At 42.0% G+C, this 14,873-nt stretch overlaps 1 protein-coding gene across 3 annotated transcripts in view; it reads right to left on the bottom strand.

Annotated features, from left to right (window-relative positions):
• Positions 1-14,218, bottom strand: part of CSDE1 (cold shock domain containing E1) — a 53,488-nt gene extending 39,270 nt beyond the window's left edge. For all 3 annotated transcript variants that reach the window (XM_016193637.2, XM_016193638.2, XM_016193639.2), the window contains exon 1: positions 14,062-14,218. The gene's annotated coding sequence lies outside the window, so the exon portion shown is untranslated. The remainder of the gene's footprint in view (positions 1-14,061) is intronic.
• Positions 14,219-14,873: the final 655 nt, after the last annotated feature.

Here is a 14,873-nt window from a genome sequence, read left to right as displayed (position 1 = left end):
TGACCATCAAAAAGCAAATCTCCATCAGGCCCTTGGTAATAAACAAGGCTGCAGGGAGAAAAAGCATGGGAAAGAATACCATGGCCTTTGATTGAACCCGCAACTTCCCCAGTTATGTCTGCAAACATTAGCAGAAGATTCTGATCTGACCTTAGCTTGCTAGCTGCTGAATAAACCAAAACATATAGAAGAAGTTCATAAACACCAGGTGCTGCTTACATTTATGTAACCACTTGCCTGCTGTTTAGCTGGTGATAGAAAATGTATATGTGTATATATGTATATATATGCCTCAAACCAAATAAACTTGCTGTGTCTTTGGCACAAGACCTCCCTAAGCCCTCAGCTCTCGTTCCTCCTCTCAAGACCATTCCCGCGCAGGACGCGGAGACTAGAACTAGACACCTGACTACTGAACTCTCAAGCATTCCAATATATAATGAAACAGTCTTGAGTCTTAAAGAAAAGTGTGTTAAGTCCTGAAATCCTATGGAGGATGATTCACAAATCACATTTATGCTGTTGCTAAAGTAAATGAGGTGAAATAAATCTGATGTTATGTGATCAAAAAATGGAAAAAACTGACAGATGTGTTAAATATAAGGCGACTAAAATCTGGTGCTAATCAGGACAAAAAGATTAATACAAAAGATATATTGAAAGAAATACTGATTTGCAGCAGAAATACTGATTTGGGTATGAAGTAGTAGTGGGAGGAATCAGAAATCATTACTGAAGTGGCACTACCCCATTAGGCTACCTAAATTACTGAGTGACGGCTATGCATAGGCGGTGTAGGGGAAGGTGTGTTAAGCTTCCCAAGAGATTTGAGAAACACTGGTCTTAAATATGTAGTCTGCATTACTGGAGATTGACTGAAGTGAAATTTAAAAGGCAGATACAACGTTTTATATTTGAAATGACTAGTCATTGAATGTTAGATATAACCATAAAAATGGCCATGCATTAGCTAGTACTGAGTTTTCATTTTTCTTGAGAAACTGAAATTTAGATGATGTGACTTACTCCATAACATTTTCTCAAATCTGTGACAGGAATTGAACTTGGCTAGTCTAAACTATTTCATCAACTCTGACATCACCTAATACCTTATTTGATTTTTTTTTCAAATAAACTATCTCAGTACATTTAAAGTCAAGTCCACCTTTTCTCCACATAAATCCTTAACATGAGTAGTGTGAAATACCATTTTTATAGCTAACAAGCACAATTCTCTGGTTTTATTTATATTTCGTATTTATTACCATCTATCCTCATTTCAATTGTTTCTCTTCTATAGACATTTCCCTTCTATTTTGCTTTATTAGCTGCTTTTGTGGGTGTAGCTCTGATGCGTTACGCAGCAAATGGGGACCTGTGATAAAGTTGTCGCAGAATTTTGAAATTTAATAAAAGGAACAATATCAAAACCATGTTTAATGTAATGTATAATCTAAAAAAAATTACTTAATAAAGTTAGAGAAAGAAAAACCAGAACAGGGCCGGGTGGTGGTACACTTGGTTGGGTGCACATGTTACAATGTGCAAGAACCCCAGTCCTCACCTGCAGGGGGAAAGCTTTGCAAGTGGTAAAGCAGGGAGTGCAGGTATCCATCACTCCCTCTCTATCTTCCCCCATGCATTTGAATTTCTGGTTATCTATTCAATAAATAAAGATAATAAAATAAAAGGAGAGTGTGTGGTAAAGGAGGTGGCACATTGGATAAAGCAAGGATTCTCAACCACGAGGTCTGAGTTTGATTCCCGGCAACACATATATCAGAGTGATGTCTGGTTCTTTCTTACCTACCTTTTTCATGACTAAATAAATTCTTTAAGAGACAGAGGGCGAGAGACCAGAGCATTATTCTGGCACATGCATTTCCAGGGTTTGAACTCAAAACTTCACACTTGAAAATTCAATATTATGTACACTGTACCACCTCCTGAACCACTGGTCTTTTTAAAAAGATTTTATTTACTTAAAGAGAGAACTAGAGAATATATGATGCTGGTTATCAAACCTAGGAAGTCATCTTTGTGAGTTCCAACACTGAATCTACTATGTCACCTCCAGGCTGCTATTAATAGTATAAAGTCTTGACTATACAATCAAGAAATAATCTTAGGACAGCAAAATAGTTCACTCAGAAGTGTGTGGGACTGGGGAGAAAGCATAATGGTTATGCAAAAAACCTTTCATGTCAGGTGGAGGTATAGCATAATGATTATGGAAAGAGGCTTTCATTCCTGAGTCTCTCAAGTCCCAGGTTCAATCCCCCACATCGCCATAAGCCAGAGCTGAGCAGTGCTCTGGTAAAATAAACAAACTTTCATGTCTGAGGTACTAAAGGTACCAGGTTTAATATCCAGCAATACTATAAGCCAGAGCTAGGCAATGTTCTGGTTAAAAAAAAAAAGGGGGGGGGAGGGCAGGGTGGGTGGGCAGTGGCACATTCAGTTAAGCACACATAGTACTACGTACAATGACCCACTCAAGAATCAGGGTTTGAGTCCCCGGCTCCCCACCTGCAGATTGAACACTTCACAAGTGGTGAAGCAGATCTGCAGACGTCTCTTTTTCTTCTATCTTGACCCCTCCTCTCTCAATTTCTCTCTGTCCTATCTAATAAAATGGAAGGGGGGGTGGCTGAAAGGAGTGGTAGATTTGTAGTGCTGGCACACCAAGTCCCAGGACTGGAGAAGAAATAAAAAGAAAGGAGGGGAGGGGTGGGGAGGGGAGGGGAGAGGAGGATGTGTGACCCAGCAACACTGTAAGGTTTGAGTCTCGCTTCCACTACATTGAAAGAAGCTTCAGTGCTGTCGTTTCTTTCACTCTCTGCCGCCTTTCTACTTTCTGTCTCAAGAAAAGAGGAACAAAGAAATGTTTACTTTCTGGGAGTCGTGCAGCGGCACAGTGGGTTAAGCGCACGTCGTGCAAAGCGCAAGGACCCATATAAGGATCCCGTTCAAGCCCCCGGCTCCCCATCTGCAGGGAAGTCACTTCACAAGCGGTGAAGCAGGTCTGCAGGTGTCTATCTCTCTTCCCCTCTGTCTTCCCCTCCTCTCTCAATTTCTCTCTGTCCTATCTAATGACTATCAATAACTACAACGTTAGACAACAAGGGCAACAAAAGGGAAAATAAATAAATAAATTTTTTAAATGTTTATTTTCCTTCCCAGTAAGTGAGAAACAGGGAGACACACAGAGATATAATACCACAGCACCACTCCACCACTGGTAGTTTTCCATTTGCACGGTGGCTAGTAGCTCAGACTGGGGTACAGAGTAAACTGTGCTCTATCAGATGAGCAACCTCCAGCTCCCTTCTTTATCGCCCAAGAGCTCACTAGGTACGGTATGTATACAGGCAGCCCAGATTCAAGTCCTGTACCACATGTGAGGTGCTATGCATTACTATCATGGGTGAACTGAAGCAGTGAAACTGCATTTTCAATGTTCCCCCCACACACACACACACACACACGCACATACTTATTTTTGAAGAAACAGACAGGTAACTACTCAGCTCTGGCATATGGGGACTGAACCTGGATCCTCAAGCATGTAAATTCTGTGCCCTACTGCTACTATCTCCCTAGTCCTTCTCTTGAAAATTCAGACTTGGTGCACCTGTACACTACTATCTGACATAGTAGTCAAATCTAACTCATACCTGAAAGAAAATCACCTACATCAAAAAAGCAGAAATAGGGAGTCTGATGGCAGCGCAGCAGCTTAAGCGCATGTGGCACAAAGCACAAGGATCAGTGTGAGGATCCCGGTTCCAGCCCCTGGCTCCCCACCTGCAAGGGAGTCATTTCACAAGCGGTGAAGCAGGTCTGCAGATGTCTATCTTTCTCTCCCCCCCTGTCTTCCCCTCCTCTCCCCATTTCTCTCTGTCCTATCCAACAACAATAACTACAACAATAAAACAACAGGGGCAACAAAAGGGAATACTTTAAAAAAAAAAAAAAAAGCAGAAATAACAAGAGTTGGCATGGGGGAGTTGGGCAGTAGCTCAGCAGGTTAAGCGCACAGGTGGCGCAAAGCGCAGCAACAACCGGTGTATGGATCCTGGTTCTAGCCCCGGATCCCCACCTGCAGAGGAGTCGCTTCACAAGAGGTGAAGCAGGTCTGCAGGTATCTCTCTCTCCCTCTGTCTTCCCCTCCTCTCTCCATTTCTCTCTGTCCTATCCAACAACGACATCAATAACTACAACAGTAAAACAACAAGGGCAACAAAAGGGAATAAATAAATAATTAAAGAGTTGGCAAGGATTTAGAGAAAGAATTCTCATACACTGTTGGGAGAAGGAATGAAAACTGGTGCAGGTCCTACGGCAAACAGTATGGAGAGTCTTTAGGTACAACTGGAAATACCTTATAACCCAGGAATACACACATTTATCCAAAAGACATGAAAACATTTATTTGAAAGATTAGATGCATTCCTCCTTTCATAGTTGCAATATCCACAACAGTCAATATATGAAAGCAAGACCCTGGATGTTCACACACCTGGTTGAGCACGTTACAGTGCATTCAAGCCCTCAGTCCCCACCTGCAGGGGGAAAGCTTACTATGTCACTATGGCTTACTATGTCACTCAATAATACAGTATTGAGTCAGGCGGTAGGTTAAGCACAGGTGGCGCAAAGTGCAAGGAGGGAATAAGGATCCCGGTTCAAGCCCCCAGCTCCCCACCTGCAGGGGGGTTGCTTCACAAGTGGTGAAGTAGGCCTGCAAGTGTCTTTCTCTCCGTCTTCCCCTCCTCTCTCCCTTTCTCTCTGTCCTATCCAACAACTACATCAACAATAATAACTGCAACAATAAAACAAGGTCAACAAAAGGAAATAAATAAACATTTAAAGTTCCCAAAGGTGGGGGAGATAGTACAATGGTTATTCAAAATAGTTTCATGCCTGAAGCTCCTAAGCCTCAGGTTTAATCCTCTGCACTATCATAAGCCAAAGCTGAACAGTGCTCTAGATATATATTTTTCTTCTTTTTCTTTCTTTTTTTTAATATTAAAAAAAATTTTTAATATTTATTTTATTTATTTATTCCCTTTTGTTGCCCTTGTTTTATTGTTGTAGTTATTATTGTTGTTGTTGTTGGATAGGACAGAGAGAAATGGAGAGAGGGAGGGGAAGACAGAGAGGAGGAGAGAAAGATAGACTCCTGCAGACCTGCTTCACCGCCTGTGAAGCGACTCCGCTGCAGGTGGGGAGCCGGGTTTCAAACTGGGATCCTTATGCCAGTCTGGTCCTTGTGCTTTGCGCCACCTGCACTTAGCCCGCTGCACTACAGCCCGACTCCCCTTTTTTTTCTTTCTTTCTTTTTTTTAACCACAGCACTGCTCAGCTCTGGCTTATGAAGGTGCTGAGGATTGAACCTAGGACATTTGGTGCCTAAGGTATTAAAGTCTTTTTGCGTAACCATTATGCTGTCTTCCCAGCCTCCATAAAATAAAAATTTAAAAAAGAAAATTATCACTAGAATCTGAAATCTGCAATATTACAGTATACATGTTGGGCACTAATGATACCTATTCAGATTAATTAAATCTCAAAATCAACTATCATGAACTTTGAGTGGTCAAATTATATTTCACTCATTTCAACTACAGGATCACTATGGTTGTTCAAAAACATTTCTCCCTGCACTTAACCTGCTGCGCTACCATTCAACTCCCTAGATTGTGGATTTAAAATGAAATATTTCAAGTATTCAAGTGGGGACCGCTCTTGATGTCCATCTCCCTATGGCCCAGGGAGACAGGCAGACCCAGGAGTGAGCCTGCACTCCCGTCTTCCCCTCCTCTCTCCATTTCTCTCTGTCTTAACAACAACATCAATAACAACAATAATAACTACAACAATAAAACAAGGGCAACAAAAGGAAATAAATATTTTTAAAAATTAAAAAAACTATGTATTTAAAGTGTTATAATAAAATGATTTGATATACTTGTAAAAAAACATTTCTCAATCAAATCAACACATAATGAAGGCAAAAGGTAACCGCTGTGGTATTTTCAATAATCTGACTAAGTGCTCTTGGAATCATTAACTTCTGCCTTAACCTTCTAGTCTTAAGTACATTCCTTGCTGCTCTCCCCTAAGCTAGGCATTTGTAAAGTCACATGAAATTCCATGTACCTATTAATAAACCAAGGCTCAGTCAGAGATGTAGCACAGTGAATAAAGCATTGAACTCTGAAGTATGAGGTTCCAAGTTCAATCCCTTGCATTATATGTGACAGACAAGAGTGATGCTTGATTTTCCTTTTTCTCTCAAAAATAAAATCTTCAAAAACAGAACAATTTAAACATGGATCTGAGTTTCTATGATTCCAAAGCAATCAATTACTCGCCCCCTGCTAAGGAAACAATTATCACCAGGAAATAGTTAATCATCAACTATTAAGTCATGTTTTAGGATAAAGCTAAATCCTTGATTTGAACTGGTAATTCAAATATTTGCTCTGTATTTCACTTGTCTACAAACTATCACCTATTTTGTTATTTTCTGCCACCCTCGCATTAATTCAAAGGCCTAACACGCATACACCCCAAACATATTTATGTGGTCACTGATCCATCTGAAATATATCACATTACTTAGGTTATCACTGACAAATTATCCTAAAAGTTTGTATAGCCCTCCATGGTGAATAATATTCATGAAAAGCTGAACCACTTTTTAAGTGTTCCTACCTACTCACTTCCTGTTGAAAAGAGCAAGGACTGATATGCTGAAGTGGAGTAACTGAACTCTTAACAGGAGATCCAGAGCTCAATCCCCAGCACTGCGTATACCAGAGTGGTGCTCTGGTTTTTTCTCTCCTCCCATAAACAAAACAAAAAAGCAAAGACCCAAGGAGTGGGGTAGTAGTAGCACATCTGGTCAAACGAACATGTTACTGTGCACAATGACCTGAGTTCAAGTCCCTGGTCTCCACCTGCAGGGGAAAAGCTCCACCAGTAGTGAAGAAGGGCTGCAAATAACCTCTCTGTCTCATTCCCTCTATCTCTCCATCCCTCTCAAAATAAAGATAGTAAAAAGTAAAGGACACCCCCCCCATCAGCTGGGGCCCTAATCCCTAATTGGGGAGTCCTGAGATTCCCAAACAGACACGATGGGCCTAGACCTCAAATAAATCCCTCTCTCCATTGTTACCAGTCATTTCTATCTGGAACAACAAAATAGACCCCTTTGTGAGCCCCCATAGGACCTTGCTCTCAACTTGGATCAACAATGGTAGAGAATGTTCCATCCTCCAAAGGGAGGATGGACAACATACTCTATGCTACACCTGAGGAAGATGGGTCCTGATATTGGGGCAGCTTGGAACGTTCCGACTTATGACCACAGAATGTGAGCTCAAATCTACAGGGATGCTGAGGTCACATAGGTTCCTAAGCTGAATATGGATCCCAGATCACATCAAATCGATGGGGTTTGCAATCAACAATATTTATACACCTTTCCCATATTTGGGAGCTACTCTCTTCCCTGATCCAGCTTTCTGGTCCTGCCAGCCATGACATCATCTCCCCAGACAATAATTAGGATCCACCTGCATATCAGATTTCAGGCTCAGGCAAAAAACAAAAAACACTAGTATAGCCACAGGCCCTTCTAAAATATGCCTACTAGCTAGCTATCTACAAAACGGAGAATCTCCCCCCCCCCACACACACACACACACACACACACACTCTTCATCTGCACTATTCCAGCCTTTAGGTCCATGACTGGTCAACAATTTGTTTGGCTTTGTATGTTAACTCTCTTTCCAACCTCCAGGTTTCAGATGTTAGCATGATGCCGAGCAGACTTCCCTGGAAAGAAGACCACACCAATATGTCCTGGATCTCTGCTTCCCCAGAGATCCACCCTACTAGGGAAAGAGAGAGGCAGGCTTGGAGTATGGATCAACCTGTCAACACCCATGTTCAGCGGGGAAGCAATTACAAAAACCAGACCTTCCACCTTCTGCATCCCACAATGACCTTGGGTCCATACTCCCAGAGGGATAAAGAGTAGGAAAGCTATCAGGGAAGAGGATGGGATATAGAGATCTGGTGGTGGGAATTGTGTGAAGTTGTACCACTCTTATCCTATGGTTTTGGCAATGTTTCCTTTTTATAAATAAAAAAATTAAAAAAAAAAAAGTAAAGACCCAAATAGGCAGCATGGAACTGAAACATTCTTTAAAAAAAAAAAAAAAAAGGACTGATCAGCTCTGGTTTATGGTGGTGCAGGGGACTGAACCCCTGACTTTGAAGCCTCAGGCATGACAGTATGTTTGCATAACCATTATGCTATCTACCCCTACTACCAAACTCAAACTTTCTTATGTAATGGATTCACCTAAGCAATATACTTGACTGGGCTTCCTAGTTTTTTCATTTATTTTATTTATTTTTACTTATCTCCCAAGCTTCAATATTCCAGGCTACCCTTTTCAGAAACAGAGACAAAGGAACCACAAAAGGTTTAAGGAAGCTGTGGGGGCTGGAGTGGAACTTGGTCATGCCCATAGCAAGGCAACACACTAAGTGAGCTGTTTTGGTGGCCCTTCCTAGTTAGTGTTTAATGCATCAACAAGACACATTCAAATGCACACAGTATCTCTATATTCTGTATAACTGAAGTGCTTAACAGATTTTAATTAATTTATTTTAGGATCTAAGGAAAATAAAGTTTTGTTAATTTGCCAATTTAGGACAATTTATGCTGAATCATGCTCAGTGGGAATAAAAGGAAATCAAACTGCTGAAATTATAGTTTTGCTTTTGTATATGTTGTGTAGTTATAACTGTGCTGGGAAGCTGGGGAAACAGCTCAGAAAATAAAGGGCAGGCATATCTGAGCCTCCCACTCCGTTTGATCCCTGGAGGCACTGACAGTCATATGATACTACTACATATGAAATAAAAACAATTGTGCTCAAGTGTTAAGTTTCTAGAACTATTTGTTTTTAATTTTTTAATCTTTTTTTTCTTTTTAAATATGTATTCCCTTTTGTTGCCCTTGTTTTACTGTTGTGGTTATTATTGATGTTGTTGATGGACAGGACAAAGAGAAATGGAGAAGACAGAGGGGGAAAGATAGACACCTGTAGATCTGCTTCATCACCTGTGAAGCGACTCCCCTGCAGTTGGGGAGCTTTGAACCGGGATCCTTATGCCAGTCCTTGCGCTTTGTGCCACCTGCGCTTAACTCGCTGTGCTATTGCCCAACTCCCAAACTAAAGTTTTTTTTTAAAAGACTACTATCAGTGTATAAAGTGAAATAAATACTTCAAGAAAAAAACCTTCAAGACACAAACTTAGGAGAGCGTAAACCAATGCTGCTCAACAGAAATGCAATGCAGAGCAAGAGAGCATAATGGTTATGCAAAGAGACTCTCATGCTCTGGTTAGAGAGGGAGGATGGAAGGATGGGAGGGAGGGGGGAAACGAGGAAGAAATACAATGTAAACTACCTATGTAGTTTCAAATTTTCTAGTAAACCTATTAACCAAGTGAAACTAAGTTATTTAACCAGAAATATCCAAAGTGCTATTTTCTTTTTTTATTTTTTTAAAACTATCTTTACTTATTTATTGGATAGAAAGAGTCAAATCAAGAGGGAAGGGGGGAAATAGGAAGACAGAGACATCTGCAGCACAGCTTCACCGATCACAAAGCTTACCCCCTGCAGGTGGGGACAGAGAAGGGGACTCAAACCTGGGTCCTTGCACATTGGAACATGTGCGCTCAACCAGGTGTGCCACAGCCCGGCCCCAAAGTGCTATTTTCTATAGGTAACAGGTGTTAAAATTTGGTTTTCATTCCTTGAAAACCAACTTAACATTTCAATCCAGAACTGTTTAAGTATACACAATAGAATCACATGGCTGGCTAGTGGCTACATATTAGAGGAGGTAACACAGACTGATGAGACCACTAAAAGGAAAAAGTATTGGCAAGCCTAAAAGCAACTGTAAATAGAAAGCTCTAAGAATCACTGAAAAAGAAACTGCAGGGGACCCAGGAAGTAGGGCAGCAGGTGGCTCAAAGCGCAAGGACCTCACCTCTCCACATGCAGGGGGAGTCGCTTCACAAGCAGTGAAGCAGGTCTGAAGGTGTCTTTCTCTCCCCTTCTTCCCCTCTTTGCATTTCTCTCTGTCCTATCCAACAGTGATGACAGCAATAACAATAACTACAATAAAGCAACCAGGGCAACAAAAAGAAATAAATATTTTTTAAAAGGGGGGGACCAGGTGCTGGTGCACCTGATTGAACACACATGCTACAATGAGCAAGGACCCAGGTTCAAGCCCCCAGACTCCACCTGTAGGAAGAAAGCTTTGAGTGAAGCAGGTCTGCAGGTATCTCTCTTCCTCTCTCTCTCTCCCCATTCTTTCTCAATTTCTGACTGTCTCTAGCCAATAAATATTAAGAAAAGTTTCTCAAAAATAAAATCACTACTCCTTCGTGACTTTGAGCAGATTGTCTACAGAATACTACATTCAGTTCAGCATCCCTAATGAAAACTGTACCGCAATGAAACACCTCAAACAAGTAATTCTTTAAAATCCTGGTGTCTGTCAGAATTTTTTTGTTCTTGTTTTTATTTTTGTTTACCAGAGCTCAGCTCTGGTTTATCGTGGTGCTGGGGACTGGACACAGGACCTTTGGTGCCTCAGACCAGAAAGGTTTTTTTCATAACCATTATGCTATCTCCCCAGCCCTCTAAGAAAGATCTTAACAGCAAGAAACTATGGGATTCAAGCAAGCAATTCATTCTTACCACAGTCCTCATCAGACAGCATCCTAGCTAATAATTTTTTTTAAATCATATACGTATGTAATTTTTTAAAGAATTTATTTATTTATGAGAAAGATAGGAGGAGAGAAAGAACCAGCCATCACTCTGGTACATGTGCTGCCAGAGGTCAAACTCAGGACCTTATGCTTGAGAGTCCAGTGCCTTAGCCACTGCGCCACCTCCCAGATCACACATATGTAATTTTTGTTAAACCAGAGCACTATTCAGCTCTGGTTTATGGTAATGACAGTGACTAGACCTGGCTAAGACCTCAGGGACTCAGACATGAAATTTGTTTGCATAAATGTTATACTATCTCCCCAACCAGTTTTAACTCTACTAGCTGCAATTCTGTTATTAAAAGTATCAACACTTTATATCTTTCCAAAGACAGCTTTGGACAAAGTCATCTAAGTATCCACCTTCCTTTTATTTCTACAGAGAAAGCTAAGCAAGCAACTAAATTGGGTCAGGAAAAGTAGTGCAGTACAGCATTTAAATTTGATAGTCAGCATTCCATGTACCAGAGAAATGTTGTATCTATATATCTTGTGTTAATAAAATCTTCAAGGGTGGGGGTATAGCATAATGCTTATGCAAAGAGACTTTCATGCCTGAGGCTCTCAAGTCCCAGGTTCAATCCCCCACCACCATAAGCCAGAGTTGAGCAGTGCTCTGGTAAAAAAAAATAAAAAAATAAAATAAAATCTTCAAAAAGAAAGCAAAGGAATTCCTTGTGTTTTAATAAAGATTTTAGAGGTTTTTAAATTTTGTTAATAGTCCTAAAATTTGACTCCTTACAAAGCTGTCAATTTGGCATTTCCACATTCAACTACCATACTGCCATGTGAATGAATTACTATCACTGAAATGTACACTTAAATTTTATGTTTGGCATAAAACAATTTAAAACTTTCTCAAAATATTGGGTAGCCTAGCTCAGTTTGTCTAAAGACAGGGAAAAAACAGGATTAAGATAAAGAGGTACTACATGTCAGCTTTCACTCTCATTTTTAATCTACTAGCAATTCACCAGAATTTCAAGCACTCTCTAAAGGTCATACTTGTGAAGTCAGAACTTATTTACAAAAAAAGGAAACCTATCTTCTCTGCCTCAAATGCTTTACTTTTCAACTCAGCTGCTAAAAATACTCATGTAGATGGTAAGCATCCAGAGCAGCTGTAAAGCCACTCAAACTATCACCATCTCATGATTTCAGGCAGGCAGTTAAAAGAAACAAGTGTTTAAACAAGTGAGTGTTTAACTTTCACAATTTAGATATGCCTATACAAACTGAATTCTTTCCTTATCCACACCAAGTATGCCCATTATTTTAGTATCAAAAGGACACCAAGGTATTACTTTTTTTTTAAGTATTTTATTTTATTTTTGAGAGAGATGCAGAGAGAGGAAAAATACATAAAAACACCAGAGCAGGGGGTCGGGCAGCAGCGCAGTGGGTTAAGCGCAAGTGGTGCAGCGCAAAGACCCGCATAAGGATCCAGGTTCGAGCCCCAGGCTCCCCACCTGCAGGGGTTCGCTTCACAAGTGGTGAAGCAGGTCTGCAGGTGTCTATCTCTTCCCCTCTTTATTCTCCTCCTCTCTCCATTTCTCTTTGTCCTATCCAACAACAATGGCATCAGTAACAACAAGAGCAACAAAAATGGGGGCAAAAAATAGCCTCCAAGAGCAGTGGATTCGCAGTGCCGGCACCAAGCCCCAGCAATAACCCTGCAGAAAAAAAAATAATATTAACACCAGAGCACTGCACAGCTCTGGCTTATGGTGCTGCGGGGGACTGAACCTGGGACTTCGGAGCCTCAGGCTTGAGAGTCTCTTTGCATAACCATTATGCTATCTACCCCCACCCATTACACTATTTCTCTACGTAGTACACCACTGCATACTGGTACAGAATAACATTAGCAGACTATAATTTGGAACTTACATTTAGCACACAGGTAAGCTCTGGCTGTTAGCTACCAGTTCATACTACCCTGATATAAAGCCTCTTAAAGGAAATGGTCTCAATTATCCCGGAGCCTTTTTAGTTTCCTCACTTCTCTTCCACCCTGCCTCTCAAATACTTAAAACAGCAGCAGGTTTTCTCACTCGTTTCAGGAGCAAAACAAGGGTAATTACCTCGCCGAGCAGATTTTTGCGTTTGTAGATAGAAGACTGCCCTTGAGAACTACCTGCCTCACTGGTGTGTGTCAAGCAAGAGTAGCTATCTGGGTGTTCCTAAAGAAATCCTTAAAGCAAAATAACTGTAGTGCCAAGACGTTGTACTGACAAAACAGTGACTTGTGTGTCCCGCCAGGGCTCTAAACAACTCTACGGAATGACGAAGCCAAACCGTTCATTGCACAATGTGAGCCACACTCTAGCATCCGTAATAAGAGGTGGTAGGGAGGGACTGCACAGACTTCTCACTGCACACGCCCTAACCTCAGAACAGGTGAGACACAAGCTCCTAAGACTTTCTCAAGCCCAACGGAAGGCAAGACGGGAAAGCTGAGAGTTGGTGATGTGAGATGGTTAAATGAAAGGAAGACAATTCTGCTGCGGTACTCTATCAGATGTGACCGGGGAAAGGTCTCCAAACATTTAGATGGAGTCAGGCTGTCAGCCCATACACAAAAGGAGGTGCCTGTGCCGCACTGCGCTCTGGTACTAGTAGGCAGAGCCCCAGGGAGGTGACATTTAACAAACCGCAGGGACCAGAAAGCAAGAGTAGGCCCCTCTCTTCTGGCTCTGGCTCTGGCTCTTGCAGCCTCACACAAAGGACCGCGCCACCACCCCCCCTCGCCCCGCCCGCCGGGACTTGTAGTTCCCGTTTCACCCGCCAAGCCGCAGAGGAGGAAGCGGCCAAACTGCAGTTCCCAGCAGCCCCTGCGCCCAAGCCCCGCACCCCTGTCTCCATCTTGGCTGCGGTCGGAGCCTCCATTTTTCGCTCCCTCCCCCCCACTTCAGTCACCAACACCAACACCATTCACGGCCGCCTTGGCCTCAACTCTTCGCTTCGCCTCTGCCGACTGACGTGAGGCCCTGACGGTTGAACGGGGGCCGAATGGAAAAGCCCGGGTTTGGAACTCAAGGCGAACTCTTTCTTACCTAAAGCTTCAGAAATACCCCCTTGAGTCAGAAGTCGCTCCTGTTAGTAATGGTCCTCTCGCCCCCCCCTTTGCCCGTGTTTTTGCTACTCCTAGATGGACCCTAAGGTCGTACTCACCCCAACAGCTCAGCGCCCCCTCTCCAGCGCCGCCATAAGCAGCACGGCCCGGTACGTAGGAATAAATCTCGCTTCTCTCGCGAGAGTTGTGGACTCCAAGCGCGTGCACAGGAAGGGAGGAGGGGGAAGAGCTTACTCTAATACGCTTGCGCACATCAGCTGAATGACGCCAATTAGTCTGCCATGCTTAACCATAACCAAGATGGTGGTTTCGCTCCCTTATGTATTCTCCCCAGTGAGCCGCAGCTAGCAATCTAGGTGTTTACTGACTCGGTTGGGACGCAAGGGGCGGGGTTACTGGTGACTCCGTGTTTCTAATCTTTGCAGACAGGTTTTGCTCTGAGCGGCGGGACCAAAATAAACCTTGAAGACAATTTGGAAGTATAGCACAGGTTGTCATATTATAAAGGATTTCTCTTTTCCCAGCGATTATCCAGAACTCCCGGAATTCTAGTTTCTCCTCACAGTGCAATCATTCTTTCTGTTGCTTGTCTTATTAGACTAGAAATTCCAGCAGTATAAAATAAGTGTTTTGCCAAGTAATTTGGAAATCTTGAATGATTTTGTCTTCCAGAAGTTCTTCTTATCTTCCAACAGTCAAGGAAGGGTGAGGCATCTAATCACTAACAGCACTGTGCCCCCCAACCACCGCCCACAAAAAAAAAACAAAACTTTTTTTTAGTTGACCTTAACAGATTTTTTTTTTTTTTACAAGTAAGCAAAGATGCTGAATCAGTAACGAAAAGGTTGAAATCAGGCAAAATTAATCCAAGGCGAGGAAGAAAATGGTTAATTCTATTCAACCAAATGTT

This window comes from Erinaceus europaeus, chromosome 11 (genome assembly GCF_950295315.1).
Source record: "Erinaceus europaeus chromosome 11, mEriEur2.1, whole genome shotgun sequence".
Classification (NCBI taxonomy): Eukaryota; Metazoa; Chordata; class Mammalia; order Eulipotyphla; family Erinaceidae; genus Erinaceus; species Erinaceus europaeus.
The sequence above is the reverse complement of the archived record's forward strand: the minus strand, read 5'-3'. Positions and strand labels throughout refer to the sequence as shown.